At 42.4% G+C, this 16,518-nt stretch overlaps 1 protein-coding gene across 2 annotated transcripts in view; it reads left to right on the top strand.

Annotated features, from left to right (window-relative positions):
* Window positions 1-4,238: 4,238 nt before the first annotated feature.
* Window positions 4,239-16,518, top strand: part of LOC139764677 (uncharacterized) — a 55,275-nt gene continuing 42,995 nt past the window's right edge. Inside the window, exon 1 of one of the 2 annotated variants that reach the window (XM_071691558.1) lies at window positions 4,239-4,377. The gene's annotated coding sequence lies outside the window, so the exon portion shown is untranslated. Of the gene's footprint in view, window positions 4,378-5,008; window positions 5,150-16,518 lie in introns of those variants that run through there. The other variant, XM_071691557.1, reaches the window with a different exon arrangement.

Here is a 16,518-nt window from a genome sequence, read left to right as displayed (position 1 = left end):
CCTCATGTGTGCGAGGTAGCGCTAAGAAAAGACAACAAAGGCCCCATTCATTCACTTTCAGTCTCTAGCTGTCATGCAATAATGCCCGAAACCACAGCTCCCTTTCCACCTCCAGGCCCCACACAACTTTCCATGGTTTACCCCAGATGCTTCACATGCCCCGATTCAATCCACTGACAGCACGTCAACCCCGGTATACCACATCGATCCAATTCACTCTATTCCTTGCCCGCCTTTCACCCTCCTGCATGTTCAGGCCCCGATCACTCAAAATCTTTTTCACTCCATCTTTCCACCTCCAATTTGGTCTCCCACTTCTCCTCGTTCCCTCCACCTCCGACACATATATCCTCTTGGTCAATCTTTCCTCACTCATTCTCTCCATGTGCCCAAACCATTTCAAAACACCCTCTTCTGCTCTCTCAACCACGCTCTTTTTATTTCCACACATCTCTCTTACCCTTACATTACTTACTCGATCAAACCACCTCACACCACACTGTCCTCAAACATCTCATTTCCAGCACATCCACCCTCCTGCGCACAACTCTATCCATAGCCCACGCCTCGCAACCATACAACATTGTTGGAACCACTATTCCTTCAAACATACCCATTTTCGCTTTCCGAGATAATGTTCTCGACTTCCACACATTCTTCAAGGCTCCCAGGATTTTCGCCCCCTCCCCCACCCTATGATCCACTTCCGCTTCCATGGTTCCATCCGCTGCCAGATCCACTCCCAGATATCTAAAACACTTTACTTCCTCTAGTTTTTCTCCATTCAAACTTACCTCCCAATTGACTTGTCCCTCAACCCTACTGTACCTAATAACCTTGCTCTTATTCACATTTACTCTCAGCTTTCTTCTTTCATCTTTAAAATCTTGTCAACTTATGGTGTGGACCTTATCACTATTGTTTTAAATCTGGTAGTTATGTAGTGAAGAATTTATAATTATATATGGATGCCCTGCCAAGATGTACCAACACAGTCCTTAGCCAGCTCCTGTTGTCTTGGTAGAATGGCTCTAGTTGTCGTAAGATGAATCAGTTACTCCCATTTCTGTGTAAATATTTGGCTGATTATCCATCGCATTAGTACCCCATACTGTTCTGCCATCCCTAGGAAGGTGCAAGTAGAAATACTCTGTACTCTTAATTATCTGTACAATTACCATTGTATGTTGGTACTGCCATATTTGAAGGTCGAGCATAGACATTGACACCATGGAAAATGCATAGACTGCAGGATGTAAGTGATGAAGACCACTTATGTAAATAATGAAAGGGTAAGAAAGATATGTGGAAATAAAAAGTGTGTTGAGAGAGTAGAAGAGGGTATGTTGGTCACATGGAGAGAATGAGTGAGGAAAAATTGACAGAGATATATGTGTCAGAGGTAGAGGGAACAACGAAAATTGGGAGACCAAATTGGATGTGGAAGGATGGAGTGAAAAAAATTTTGAGCGATTGGGGCCTGAACATACAGGAGGCTGAGAGGCATGTAAGAAAGGACCTTTTTCATGGGTTTGAAGTCAGTACCTCCATGCAGCAGCAGTGCTAGAACATGCCCTAGGCTTATTATCAGACCTGAAACACAGATTCAAGGCCATTGAGAATAGGATGGAGAAGGGGTTACCTAGGATCAGAAATTTTTTGCATATAGTGAAGAGCAGCACTCACATTTTGTGTAAGCCTATGTAATTAAAATATTCTTCAAGCACTTGTAAAGTAGACGTTGTGTGATGTAAAGCGCAAGTGAAGCAGACTGGCTTCACCTTGTACCTTAGCGTAGTAGCCTTTGATCACCCGAAAATAAGTCAGAACTAGGCTATAGGATTTAGTCTTGGATAAAGATGAAAGGCAGCAGGGGGAGCAAAGAGACAGGAGGTGTGCACAGTGGATAAAGACGGATAACTAATGGAGAGGGAAGGGAACCCGAAACTTACACCCCCACCTATCAAATTCCTCTGAGACCCTGCATGACCTGTCCGCTTTCTAATGAAGTCCTGCTATCAGAGGCACAGCCAATAGTTTAGAGTGATCGTAATGAATGTTTAAGGAATCAGGAAGGAGTACGAGAATGGAAATCTTGAGAAAATGTTTGGGATGTATGTCCATGTCGGTCGATACATGAAGTGATGTGATCACGTCTCATCTCCGGGAGAATGAAACAACGTAGTACCTAACATGAACGAAGCTAACTGCAAATAGGTAAGATAAATCTGTGGCAACGACAGCTCTTTTTTTCCCCGGACAATTGTCTCAATGTCCGAATTCCCCAGTTGCCAAGTCTTCCCAAACCGTGGCTCAGGTATGGGGATCCATCCTCTCCTGTCCATGTTAGGAGCTGGAACTGGACGAAATACCGCCTCCAACACAGTTGTCCTGTGACATGTTACGTAACATGTCCTTTGTCTGTCTCCAAGGAAAATTTCAGACACCATGGATTTCAGCTCCTCCCTAGAGGACGGGTTACGTAAAACCGATGTAAACGTGGCTGAGCCACACTTGTTCTCGAGTTTCAGCTTGTCTTTGATTTTCATCTTGTCTTCTGCTCTTCTAGCGGCTGGTCCTACAGTAAGTGGCGAAGGTTACTTATGCCTTGTGCAAAGTTCCCTTAGTATTTTTTTTTAGGTGAATTTTTAGTGGTCAGGCGAATTGTGTAGCGGCCATTTCAAAGTCTTCTGGGAATAAGGCGAATTTGACTGATTTTTCGTATTGATGCCCTTGGTAAAATTCAATACCACGTTCAGTGACATGTGTAATTAATTCTATTACGGTCATTTTTCTTCTTTTCATATCGGTTTCTATTTGAACAATGAGGATCATTCCAACACGACCAGTCGTAAACTCAAAAGACGGGGGGAGTGGAATAGCCAGTTTGTGTGGCCAAAAAGAAATGTCCCGATTGCATCTACAGCACCTTACAATCTACGTTATTTATCCACTGCATGTTTGGGACCCCTTTGTTGCTCCTACTACTTCACCTACCACGCGTTGAGGTCAATAATTTCCCCTTTTGGTTAAGGTTTTGTTTCGTCTGCCATCCCACCTTCCGGGTTCGGCTCTTGTTTGTTCTCGCCACTCTTTTCCTACATGCTGTCAAAGGTTTTCCTCTAGCTTAAATGATCTGTCTCCTTCTGTTGACCCAGTCATTCTGCAACCCCCAAGTTGCTCTCTTAATTTCGGTGTTCGAGATGAGCACAGCATCCTCTTCCTGCCTCACTTGGTCCTGCTTGTGTTCATTCACTTCATCCTAAGCACCTGGCAGCTGTTCGGAGTCTTTTGCCAGGCACTAGTTAAGGTTTTCATTTCAATATTACCGTTGCTGAGTTCAGTATTCGAGCAACTGTTGGCTGTTCTTCTGTTGGGAAATGGATTATTGCAACCAAGTCTGTTGCTCCAGCTGCTGGGTTAGGTTAGGCACCTTTTGGTGCAATGTGCTGAGGCCGCTGGATTAAGGTCGCTCGTCAATGCCACCTGAATTACATCGCCTTGACCAGGTGACAGGTGACAGCTTGTAACCTTGCCTGGCCTTGGAAAAAAAAAATGTGTTTGATGGCCCATCCTCCTGCTGCACATGCAGTATTAATTCCCGCTGTGATTATGGATGACCTAACTCCGGAAGAAGCACCTCTTCTTCAGAATAATCCAGCGCCTCCAGTAGCTCATTGCCCTTCACCTTCACCTTGTATATCTTCAACATAGCATTGTTGTTAGGAAAATCAGCTTCAACGTCACTACCAGCGCCAGATTGGAATCTTTCCCTACTACCTATTCAGGAATTAATTACTTTTGAAATTCTGACAGTAACTAGTCATTCCTTCGTGATAACAGCTTTTGCACTGTCCTTTTTAGGGACGTTCTTGAATTAGGGGAGGGATGGCTTTACATCACCTCTTTGATATTGTATTTTCCTCTTAACGCAATATATGTATTAATCTGTTAGTCGTTTTAGGTACTGGTGTAGCTGTTCATAAAGTTTCACACTATTTTCAACAAGATCCCACATTGAGATAAGAGTTTCACCCTCAACTGTGGTTTATGGTTTAATGAACTTGTTCACTTGAGGTACAGGTTGAAGTCAGTGTTGAGCTGTTGGTCTACACCACTGTCAAAAAATAAAAAAAGACGTAGATTAGATGAAAAAGGGAAGTATATGCCAATTTATGAAAGGGTCGTTCCGAAGGATTGTGCTCCAATGAAAGCATCGTCATGTGAGGGTTGTACCGCTAAGCTCAAGGTCATCTTAGCTGGATGTGTAGTCGTAATTGAGCATTGTAGTTTACTCTAGCCCTTGGGTGTTCAAACACTGGGATGAACAGCTGGGTCTGGGTATGAACAGATTTCTCTGTCCGTGACTGCAGGCAGGTTCGTGAGACTGGTTGTTTGAGTGACTATAAACGGAGACATTCACCATAGACAATGGAAAAGCGTTAGTATTGTAATTGTTTTAAGTTTTTGAAGATATTATCATCCCCGGTGACGAATAACTTTATCGTACAACTTACAGGGTCCGTGGTACGATCTCCAAGTTAGCAAATTGTCTAAAGTCCAATGAATCTATAGAAATGAAATTATTGGTGTACTTATAACACTTGTGGTTTCCCCGCTCATCACAGCACATCTGTTTTCCCTCGCCACAATGTGAAATATGTACCATAACGCCAATTAACCGTGTATCACAAATCCCAGAACGAGTCTGTCCTCTTATGACATTGATGTAGATTGTTCATTAAATATTATTATTATTCCGTTATCGTGTGAGTGATATTTTATGAGTTATTTCATTTTTCTTTTGGTCATCGGTCGTGGTGCCTAAGCCATGGGAGAGGAATGGGACATGTTGAAGGCGGCTACAAGGCACCAGAAGTAAACAAACTCAAACAGAACCCTGTCCCAAGTGACTATATTCAGGGTTGTCTCCACACGCACCACCTTGACTTTACCATTCCCTTCCCGCTAGAGATAAAAAGAGAGAGGATTAGGGGGAAATATGAGGAGACGAGGAGGATTTTGAAGGGAGTCAGAGGTGCCAGGGAAGTGCGTAGCTGAATATCACCGTCGTGTGATGAACCCACCTGAGCCCCATAGAGGTTATTGTGTGGCATTGAATATATCTCTTGACAGTAATTGAAAGACCGTAAGTGTCTTTTGAGTGGTCCTCCTTATTTGCAATATATTTTGTCTGTCTTTAGGGGAGCGGTGATTTGAACTTAGGCAAATCGATAGAAATCTTAGTTGGATTAGTTATATTAAGTATATTTCTATTCCACCAATTGCTATCGCGTTAACAAGAGTGTTAGAGTAGGTGATGTGTGTGGGTAATTGCCTCAGTTGCAACAGAACTTTTGAAAAGTGGAATGAATGTGGAGTATGACATGGAAGGGTTAGCTTTGAGGTAAAGTGCCAATTTAGGGGCACCGCATAAACGATTTATGCAATAGAAAGGATTGTATTTCAATATATTTCTAATATGGTTCCCAGTGAATGTAGGTTTGCGGCCGGGGTGTGTGATGTCTCTATGGTTGTTTAATTTGTTTATGGATGGGGTTGTTAGGGAGGTGAATGCAAGAGTTTTGGAAAGAGGGGCAAGTATGCAGTCTGTTGGGGATGAGAGAGCTTGGGAAGTGAGTCAGTTGTTGTTCGCTGATGATACAGCGCTGGTGGCTGATTCATGTGAGAAACTGCAGAAGCTGGTGACTGAGTTTGGTAAAGTGTGTGAAAGAAGAAAGTTAAGAGTAAATGTGAATAAGAACAAGGATATTAGGTACAGTAGGGTTGAGGGTCAAGTCAATTGGGAGGTAAGTTTGAATGGAGAAAAACTGGAGGAAGTAAAGTGTTTTAGATATCTGGGAGTGGATCTGGCAGCATATGGAACCATGGAAGCGGAAGTGAATCATAGGGTGGTGGAGGGGGCGAAAATCCTGGGAGCCGTGAAGAATGCTTGGAAGTCGAGAACATTATCTCGGAAAGCAAAAATGGGTATGTTTGAAGGAATAGTGGTTCCAGCAATGTTTTATGGTTGCGAGGCGTGGGCTATGGATAGAGTTGTGCGCAGGAGAGTGGATGTGCTAGAAATGAGATGTTTGAGGACAATATGTGGTATGAGGTGGTTTGATCGAGTAAGTAATATAAGGGTAAGAGAGATGTGTGGAAATAAAAAGTGTGGTTGAGAGAGCAGAAGAGGGTGTTTTGAAATGGTTTGGTCACATGGAGAGAATGAGTGAGGAAAGATTGACCAAGAGGATATATGTGTCGGAGGTGGAGGGAACAAGGAGAAGAGGGAGACCAAATTGGAGGTGGAAAGATGGAGTGAAAAAGATTTTGTGTGATCGGGGCCTGAACATGCAGGAGGGTGAAAGGAGGGCAAAGAATAGAGTGAATTGGAGCGATGTGGTATACCGGGGTTGACGTGCTGTCAGTGGATTGAATCAAGGCATTTTTATGGGGGTGGGTTGGGCCATTTCTTTCGTCTGTTTCCTTGCGCTACCTCGCAAACGCGGGAGACAGCAACAAAGCAAAAAAAAAAAAAAAAAAATATGTATATATATTTATATATATATATATATATATATTTTTTTTTTTTTTTTTTTTTTTTTATACTTTGTCGCTGTCTCCCGCGTTTGCGAGGTAGCGCAAGGAAACAGACGAACGAAATGGCCCAAACCCCCCCCCCCCCATACACATGTACATACACACGTCCACACACGCAAATATACATACCTACACAGCTTTCCATGGTTTACCCCAGACGCTTCACATGCCTTGATTCAATCCACTGACAGCACGTCAACCCCTGTATACCACATCGCTCCAATTCACTCTATTCCTTGCCCTCCTTTCACCCTCCTGCATGTTCAGGCCCCGATCACACAAAATCTTTTTCACTCCATCTTTCCACCTCCAATTTGGTCTCCCTCTTCTCCTCGTTCCCTCCACCTCCGACACATATATCCTCTTGGTCAATCTTTCCTCACTCATTCTCTCCATGTGCCCAAACCGTTTCAAAACACCCTCTTCTGCTCTCTCAACCACGCTCTTTTTATTTCCACACATCTCTCTTACCCTTACGTTACTTACTCGATCAAACCACCTCACACCACACATTGTCCTCAAACATCTCATTTCCAGCACATCCATCCTCCTGCGCACAACTCTATCCATAGCCCACGCCTCGCAACCATACAGCATTGTTGGAACCACTATTCCTTCAAACATACCCATTTTTGCTTTCCGAGATAATGTTCTCGACTTCCACACATTTTTCAAGGCTCCCAAAATTTTCGCCCCCTCCCCCACCCTATGATCCACTTCCGCTTCCATGGTTCCATCCGCTGACAGATCCACTCCCAGATATCTAAAACACTTCACTTCCTCCAGTTTTTCTCCATTCAAACTCACCTCCCAATTGACTTGACCCTCAACCCTACTGTACCTAATAACCTTGCTCTTATTCACATTTACTCTTAACTTTCTTCTTCCACACACTTTACCAAACTCAGTCACCAGCTTCTGCAGTTTTTCACATGAATCAGCCACCAGCACTGTATCATCAGCGAACAACAACTGACTCACTTCCCAAGCTCTCTCATCCCCAACAGACTTCATACTTGCCCCTCTTTCCAGGACTCTTGCATTTACCTCCCTAACAACCCCATCCATAAACAAATTAAACAACCATGGAGACATCACACACCCCTGCCGCAAACCTACATTCACTGAGAACCAATCACTTTCCTCTCTTCCTATATATATATATATATATATATATATATATATATATATATATATATATATATAGTGATGGGTGATTTGAATGCAAAGGTGAGTAATGTGGCAGTTGAGGGAATAATTGGTATACATGGGGTGTTCAGTGTTGTAAATGGAAATGGTGAAGAGCTTGTAGATTTATGTGCTGAAAAAGGACTGATGATTGGGAATACCTGGTTTAAAAAGCGAGATATACATAAGTATACTTATGTAAGTAGGAGAGATGGCCAGAGAGCGTTATTGGATTACGTGTTAATTGACAGGCGCGCGAAAGAGGGACTTTTGGATGTTAATGTGCTGAGAGGTGCAACTGGAGGGATGTCTGATCATTATCTTGTGGAGGCTAAGGTGAAGATTTGTATGGGTTTTCAGAAAAGAAGAGTGAATGTTGGGGTGAAGAGGGTGGTGAGAGTAAGTGAGCTTGGGAAGGAGACTTGTGTGAGGAAGTACCAGGAGAGACTGAGTACAGAATGGAAAAAGATGAGAACAATGGAAGTAAGGGGAGTGGGGGAGGAATGGGATGTATTTAGGGAATCAGTGATGGATTGCGCAAAAGATGCTTGTGGCATGAGAAGAATGGGAGGTGGGTTGATTAGAAAGGGTAGTGAGTGGTGGGATGAAGAAGTAAGAGTATTAGTGAAAGAGAAGAGAGAGGCATTTGGATGATTTTTGCAGGGAAAAAATGCAATTGAGTGGGAGATGTGTAAAAGAAAGAGACAGGAGGTCAAGAGAAAGGTGCAAGAGATGAAAAAAAGGGCAAATGAGAGTTGGGGTGAGAGAGTATCATTAAATTTTAGGGAGAATAAAAAGATGCTCTGGAAGGAGGTAAATAAAGTGCGTAAGACAAGGGAGCAAATGGGAACTTCAGTGAAGGGCGCAAATGGGGAGGTGATAACAAGTAGTGGTGATGTGAGAAGGAGATGGAGTGAGTATTTTGAAGGTTTGTTGAATGTGTTTGATGATAGAGTGGCAGATATAGGGTGTTTTGGTCGAGGTGGTGTGCAAAGTGAGAGGGTTAGGGAAAATGATTTGGTAAACAGAGAAGAGGTAGTAAAAGCTTTGCGGAAGATGAAAGCCAGAAAGGCAGCAGGTTTGGATGGTATTGCAGTGGAATTTATTAAAAAAGGGGGTGACTGTATTGTTGACTGGTTGGTAAGGTTATTTAATGTATGTATGACTCATGGTGAGGTGCCTGAGGATTGGCGGAATGCGTGCATAGTGCCATTGTACAAAGGCAAAGGGGATAAGAGTGAGTGCTCAAATTACAGAGGTATAAGTTTGTTGAGTATTCCTGGTAAATTATATGGGAGGATATTGATTGAGAGGGTGAAGGCATTTACAGCGACAAAGCAGAAAAAAAAAATATATATATATATATATATATATATATATATATATATATATATATAGGGGAGAGAGAATACTTCCCACGTATTCCCTGCGTGTCGTAGAAGGCGACTAAAAGGGAAGGGAGCGGGGGGCTGGAAATCCTCCCCTCTCGTTTTTTTTTTTTTTTCCAAAAGAAGGAACAGAGGAGAGGTCCAGGTGAGGATATTCCCTCAAAGGCTCAGTCCTCTGTTCTTAACGCTACCTCGCTATTGCGGGAAATAGCAAATAGTATAAAAAAAAATATATATATATATATATATATATATATATATATATATATATATATATATATATATTTATATATATCCATAGTCCACGCCTCGCAACCATACAACATTGTTGGAACCACTATTCCTTCAAACATACCCATTTTTGCTTTCCGAGATAATGTTCTCGACTTCCACACATTCTTCAATGCTCCCAGAATTTTCGCCCCCTCCCCCACCCTATGATCCACTTCCGCTTCCATGTTTCCATCCGCTGCCAGATCCACTCCCAGATATCTAAAACACTTCACTTCCTCCAGTTTTTCTCCATTCAAACTCACCTCCCAATTGACTTGACCCTCAACCCTACTGTACCTAATAACCTTGCTCTTATTCACATTTACTCTTAACTTTCTTCTTCCACACACTTTACGAAACTCAGTCACCAGCTTCTGCAGTTTCTCACATGAATCAGCCACCAGCGCTGTATCATCAGCGAACAACAACTGACTCACTTCCCAAGCTCTCTCATCCCCAACTGACTTCATACTTGCCCCTCTTTCCAAAACTCTTGCATTTACCTCCCTAACAACCCCATCCATAAACAAATTAAACAACCATGGAGACATCACACACCCCTGCCGCAAACCTACATTCACTGAGAACCAATCACTTTCCTCTCTTCCTACACGTACACATGCCTTACATCCTCGATAAAAACTTTTCACTGCTTCTAACAACTTTCCTCCCACACCAACAAACTTATACCTCTGTAATTTGAGCACTCACTCTTATCCCCTTTGCCTTTGTACAATGGCACTATGCACGCATTCCGCCAATCCTCAGGCACCTCACCATGAGTCATACATACATTAAATAACCTTACCAACCAGTCAATAATACAGTCACCCCCTTTTTTAATAAATTCCACTGCAATACCATCCAAACCTGCTGCCTTTCTGGCTTTCATCTTCCGCAAAGCTTTTACTACCTCTTCTCTGTTTACCAAATCATTTTCCCTAACCCTCTCACTTTGCACACCACCTCAACCAAAACACCCTATATCTGCCACTCTATCATCAAACACATTCAACAAACCTTCAAAATACTCACTCCATCTCCTTTTCACATCACCACTACTTGTTATCACCTCCCCATTTGTGCCCTTCACTGAAGTTCCCATTTGCTCCCTTGTCTTACGCACCTTATTTACCTCCTTCCAGAACATCTTTTTATTTTCCCTAAAATTTAATGATACTCTCTCACCCCAACTCTCATTTGCCCTCTTTTTCACCTCTTGCACCTTTCTCTTGACCTGTCTCTTTCTTTTATACATCTCCCACTCAATTGCATTTTTTCCCTGCAAAAATCGTCCAAATGCCTCTCTCTTCTCTTTCACTGATAATCTTACTTCTTCATCCCACCACTCACTACCCTTTCTAATCAACCCACCTCCCACTCTTCTCATGCCACAAGCATCTTTTGTGCAATCCATCACTGATTCCCTAAATACATCCCATTCCTCCCCCACTCCCCTTACTTCCATTGTTCTCACCTTTTTCCATTCTGTACTCAGTCTCTCCTGGTTCTTCCTCACACAAGTCTCCTTCCCAAGCTCACTTACTCTCACCACCCCCTTCACCCCAACATTCACTCTTCTTTTCTGAAAACCCATACAAATCTTCACCTTAGCCTCCGCAAGATAATGATCAGACATCCCTCCAGTTGCACCTCTCAGCACATTAACATCCAAAAGACTCTCTTTTGCGCGCCTGTCAATTAACACGTAATCCAATAACGCTCTCTGGCCATCCCTCCTACTTACATACGTATACTTATGTATATCTCACTTTTTAAACCAGGTATTCCCAATCACCAATGAATAATAAATATATATATATTTTATATATTGGTTCTCAGTGAATGTAGGTTTGCGGCAGGGGTGTGTGATGTCTCCATGGTTGTTTAATTTGTTTATGGATGGGGTTGTTAGAGAGGTAAATGCAAGAGTTTTGGAAAGAGGGGCAAGTATGAAGTCTGTTGGGGATGAGAGAGCTTGGGAAGTGAGTCAGTTGTTGTTCGCTGATGATACAGCGCTGGTGGCTGATTCATGTGAGAAACTGCAGAAGCTGGTGACGGAGTTTGGTAAAGTGTGTGGAAGAAGAAAGTTAAGAGTAAATGTGAATAAGAGCAAGGTTATTAGGTACAGTAGGGTTGAGGGTCAAGTCAATTGGGAGGTGAGTTTGAATGGAGAAAAACTGGAGGAAGTGAAGTGTTTTAGATATCTGGGAGTGGACCTGGCAGCGGATGGAACCATGGAAGCGGAAGTGGATCATAGGGTGGGGGAGGGGGCGAAAATTCTGGGGGCCTTGAAGAATGTGTGGAAGTCGAGAACATTATCTCGGAAAGCAAAAATGGGTATGTTTGAAGGAATAGTGGTTCCAACAATGCTGTATGGTTGCGAGGCGTGGGCTATGGATAGAGTTGTGCGCAGGAGGATGGATGTGCTGGAAATGAGATGTTTGAGGACAATGTGTGGTGTGAGGTGGTTTGATCGAGTGAGTAACGTAAGGGTAAGAGAGATGTGTGGAAATAAAAAGAGCGTGGTTGAGAGAGCAGAAGAGGGTGTTTTGAAGTGGTTTGGGCACATGGAGAGGATGAGTGAGGAAAGATTGACCAAGAGGATATATGTGTCGGAGGTGGAGGGAGCAAGGAGAAGAGGGAGACCAAATTGGAGGTGGAAAGATGGAGTGAAAAAGATTTTGTGTGATCGGGGCCTGAACATGCAGGAGGGTGAAAGGAGGGCAAGGAATAGAGTGAATTGGAGCGATGTGGTATACCGGGGTTGACGTGCTGTCAGTGGATTGAATCAGGGCATGTGAAGCGTCTGGGGTAAACCATGGAGAGCTGTGTAGGTATGTATATTTGCGTTTGTGGACGTATGTATATACATGTGTATGGGGGTGGGTTGCGCCATTTCTTTCGTCTGTTTCCTTGTGCTACCTCGCAAACGCGGGAGACAGCGACAAAGTATAAAAAGGAAAAAAAAAAAAAAAATATTTTATATTTATTTTGCTTTGTCGCTGTCTCCCGTGTTAGCGAAGTAGCGCAAGGAAACAGACAAAAGAATGGCCCAACCCACCCACATACACATGTATATACATACACGTCCACACACGCAAATATACATACCTATACATCTCAATGTACACATATATATATATAAACACACAGACATATACATATATACACATGTACATAATTCATACTGTCTGCCTTTATTTATTCCCATCGCCACCTCGCCACACATGGAATAACAACCCCCTCCCCCCTCATGTGTGCGAGGTAGCGCTAGGAAAAGACAACAAAGGCCCCATTCATTCACACTCAGTCTCTAGATGTCATGTAATAATGCACCGAAACCACAGCTCCCTTTCCACATCCAGGCCCCACAGAACTTTCCATGGTTTACCCCAGACGCTTCACATGCCCTGGTTCAATCCATTGACAGCACGTCGACCCCGGTATACCACATCGTTCCAGTTCATTCTATTCCTTGCCCGCCTTTCACCCTCCTGCATGTTCAGGCCCCGATCACTCAAAATCTTTTTCACTCCATCTTTCCACCTCCAATTTGGTCTCCCACTTCTCCTCGTTCCATCCACCTCTGACACATATATCCTCTTGGTCAATCTTTCCTCACTTATTCTCTCCATGTGCCCAAACCATTTCAAAACACCCTCTTCTGCTCTCTCAACCACACTCTTTATTTCCACACATCTCTCTTACCCTTACATTACTTACTCGATCAAACCACCTCACACCACATATTGTCCTCAAACATCTCGTTTCCAGCACATCCACCCTCCTGCGCACAACTCTATCCATAGCCCACGCTCGCAACCATACAACATTATTGGAACCACTATTCCTTCAAACATACCCATTTTTGCTTTCCGAGATAATGTTCTCGACTTCCAAACATTCTTCAAGGCTCCCAGAATTTTTGCCTTTCACCCACCCTATGATTCACTTTCGCTTCCATGTTTCCATCCGCTGCCAGATCCACTCCCAGATATCTAAAACACTTTACTTCTTCCAGTTTTTCTCCATTCAAACTTACCTCCCAATCGACTTGACCCTCAACCCTACTGTACCTAATAACCTTGCTCTTATTCACATTTACTCTTAACTTTCTTCTGTCACACACTTTACCAAACTCAGTCACCAGCTTCTGCAGTTTCTCACATGAATCAGCCACCAGCGCTGTATCATCAGTGAACAATGACTGACTCACTTCCCAAGCTCTCTCATCCCTAACAGACTTCATACTTGCCCCTCTTTCCAAAACTTTTCACTGCTTCTAACAACTTGCCCAAACCATATATTCTTAATTCCTTCCACAGAGCATCTCTATCAACTCTATCATATGCCTTCTCCAGATCCATAAATGCTTCATACAAATCCATTTGCTTTTCTAATTATTTCTCACATACATTCTTCAAAGCAAACACCTGATCCACACATCCTCTTCCACTTCTGAAACCACACTGCTCTTCCCCAATCTGATGCTCTGTACATGCCTTCACCCTCTCAATCAATACCCTCCCATATAATTTACCAGGAATACTCAACAAACTTAAACAACTGTAATTTGAGCACTCACTCTTATCCCCTTTGCCTTTGTACAATGGCACTATGCAAGCATTCCGCCAATCCTCGGGCACCTCACCATGAATCATACATACATTAAATAACCTTACCAACTAGTCAACAATACAGTCACCCCCTTTTTTAATAAATTCCACTGCAATACCATCCAAACCTGCTGCCTTGCCGGCTTTCATCTTCTGCAAAGCTTTTACTACCTCTTCTCTGTTTACCAAATCATTTTCCCTAACCCTCTCACTTTGCACACCACCTCGACCAAAACACCCTATATCTGCCACTCTATCATCAAACACATTCAACAAACCTTCAAAATACTCACTCCATTCCTTCTCACATAACCACTACGTGTTATCACCTCCCCATTGTATATATATATATATATATATATATATATATATATATATATATATATATATATATATGTATGTATATATATATATATATATATATATATATATATATATATATATATATATATATATATATATATGTATATATATATATATATATATATATATATATATATATATATATATATATATATATATATATGGTTCAATCCATTGGCAGCATGTCGACCCTGGTGTACCACATCATTCCAATTCACTCTATTCCTTGCACACCTTCACTTTCCTGCATGTTCAGGCCCTGATCACTCAAAATCTTTTTCACTCCATCTTTCCACCTCCAATTTGGTGTCCCAATTCTCCTCATTCCCTCCACCTCTGACACATATATCCTCTTTGTCAATCTTTCCTCACTCATTCTCTCCATGTGACCAAACCATTTCAAAACACCCTCTCCTGCTCTCTCAAGCACACTCTTTTTAATACCACACATCTCTCTTACTCTTTCATTACTTACTCGATCAAACCACTTCACACCACAGATTGTCCTCAGATGTCTCATTTCCAGCACATTCACCCTCCTCAACACAACTTTATCTATAGCCCACATCTCACAACCATGTAACATTGTTGGAACCACTATTCCTTCAAACATACCCATTTTTGCCTTCCAAGATAACGTTCTCAACTTCCACACATTCTTCAACGCTCTCGGAACTTTCGCCCCCTCCCCCACCATATGATTCGCTTCTGCTTCCATGGTTCCATCCGCTGCCAAATACACTCCTGGATACATAAAGCACTTCACTTCCTCCAGTGTTTCTCCATTCAAACTTACCTCCCAATTGACTTGACCTTCAATCCTACTGTACCTAATAACCTTGCTCTTATTCACATTTACTCTAAGATTTCTTCTTTCACACACACCAAACTCAGTCACCAGCTTCTGCAGTTTCTCACCTGAATCAGCCACCAGTGCTGTATCATCAGCGAACAACAACTGACTCACTTCCCAAGCTCTCTCATCCACAACAAACTGCATACTTGCCCCCCTTTCCAAAACTCTTGCATTTACCTCCCTAACAACCCCATCCATAAACAAATTAAACAACCATGGAGACATCATGCACCCCTGCCACAAACCAACATTCACTGAGAACCAATCACTTTCCTGTCTTCCTACACGTACACATGCCTTACATCCTCGATAAAAACTTTTTGCTGCTTCCAGCAACTTTCCTCCCACGCCATTTATTCTTAATACCTTCCACAGAGCATCTCTATCAGCTCTATCATATGCCTTCTCCAGATCCATAAATGCTACATACAAATCCATTTGCTTTTCTAAGTATTTCTCACATACATTCTTCAAAGCAAACACCTGATCCACACATCCTCTACCACTTCTGAAACCACACTGCTCTTCCCCAATCTGATGCTCTGTACATGCCTTCACCCTCTCAATCAATACCCTCCTGTATAATTTCCCAGGAATACTCAACAAACTTATACCTCTGTAATTTGAGCACTCACTTTTATCCCCTTTGCCTTTGTACAATGGCACTATGCAAGCATTCCACCAATCCTTGGGCACCTCACCATGATTCATACATACATTAAATAACCTTACCAACCAGTCAACAATACAGTCACCCCCCTTTTTTAATAAATTCCACTGCAATACGATCCAATCCAGTTGCCTTGCCAGCTTTCATCTTCTGCAAAGCTTTTACTACCTCTTCTCTATCATCACTCTATCATCAAACACATTCAACAAAACTTCAAAATACTCACTCCATCTCCTTCTCACATTCCCACTACTTTTTATCACCTCCCCATTAGCCCCTTTCACTGTTGTTCCCTTTTGTTCCCTTGTCTTATGCACTTTATTTACCTCCTTCCAAGATATCTTTTTATTCTCCCTAAAATTTAATGATACCATTTCACCCCAACTCTCATTTGCCATTTTTTTTTTACCTCTTGCATCTTTCTCTTGACCTCCTGCCTTTTTCTGTTATACATCTCCCAGTCATTTGTATTATTTCCCTGCAAAAATCGTCCAAATGCCTCTCTCTTCTCTTTCACTAATAATCTTGCTTCTTCATCCCACCACTCACTACCCTTTC

Source organism: Panulirus ornatus, chromosome 50 (genome assembly GCF_036320965.1).
Source record: "Panulirus ornatus isolate Po-2019 chromosome 50, ASM3632096v1, whole genome shotgun sequence".
In the NCBI taxonomy this organism is placed as follows: Eukaryota; Metazoa; Arthropoda; class Malacostraca; order Decapoda; family Palinuridae; genus Panulirus; species Panulirus ornatus.
This window is presented reverse-complemented; position numbering and strand designations above follow the sequence as displayed.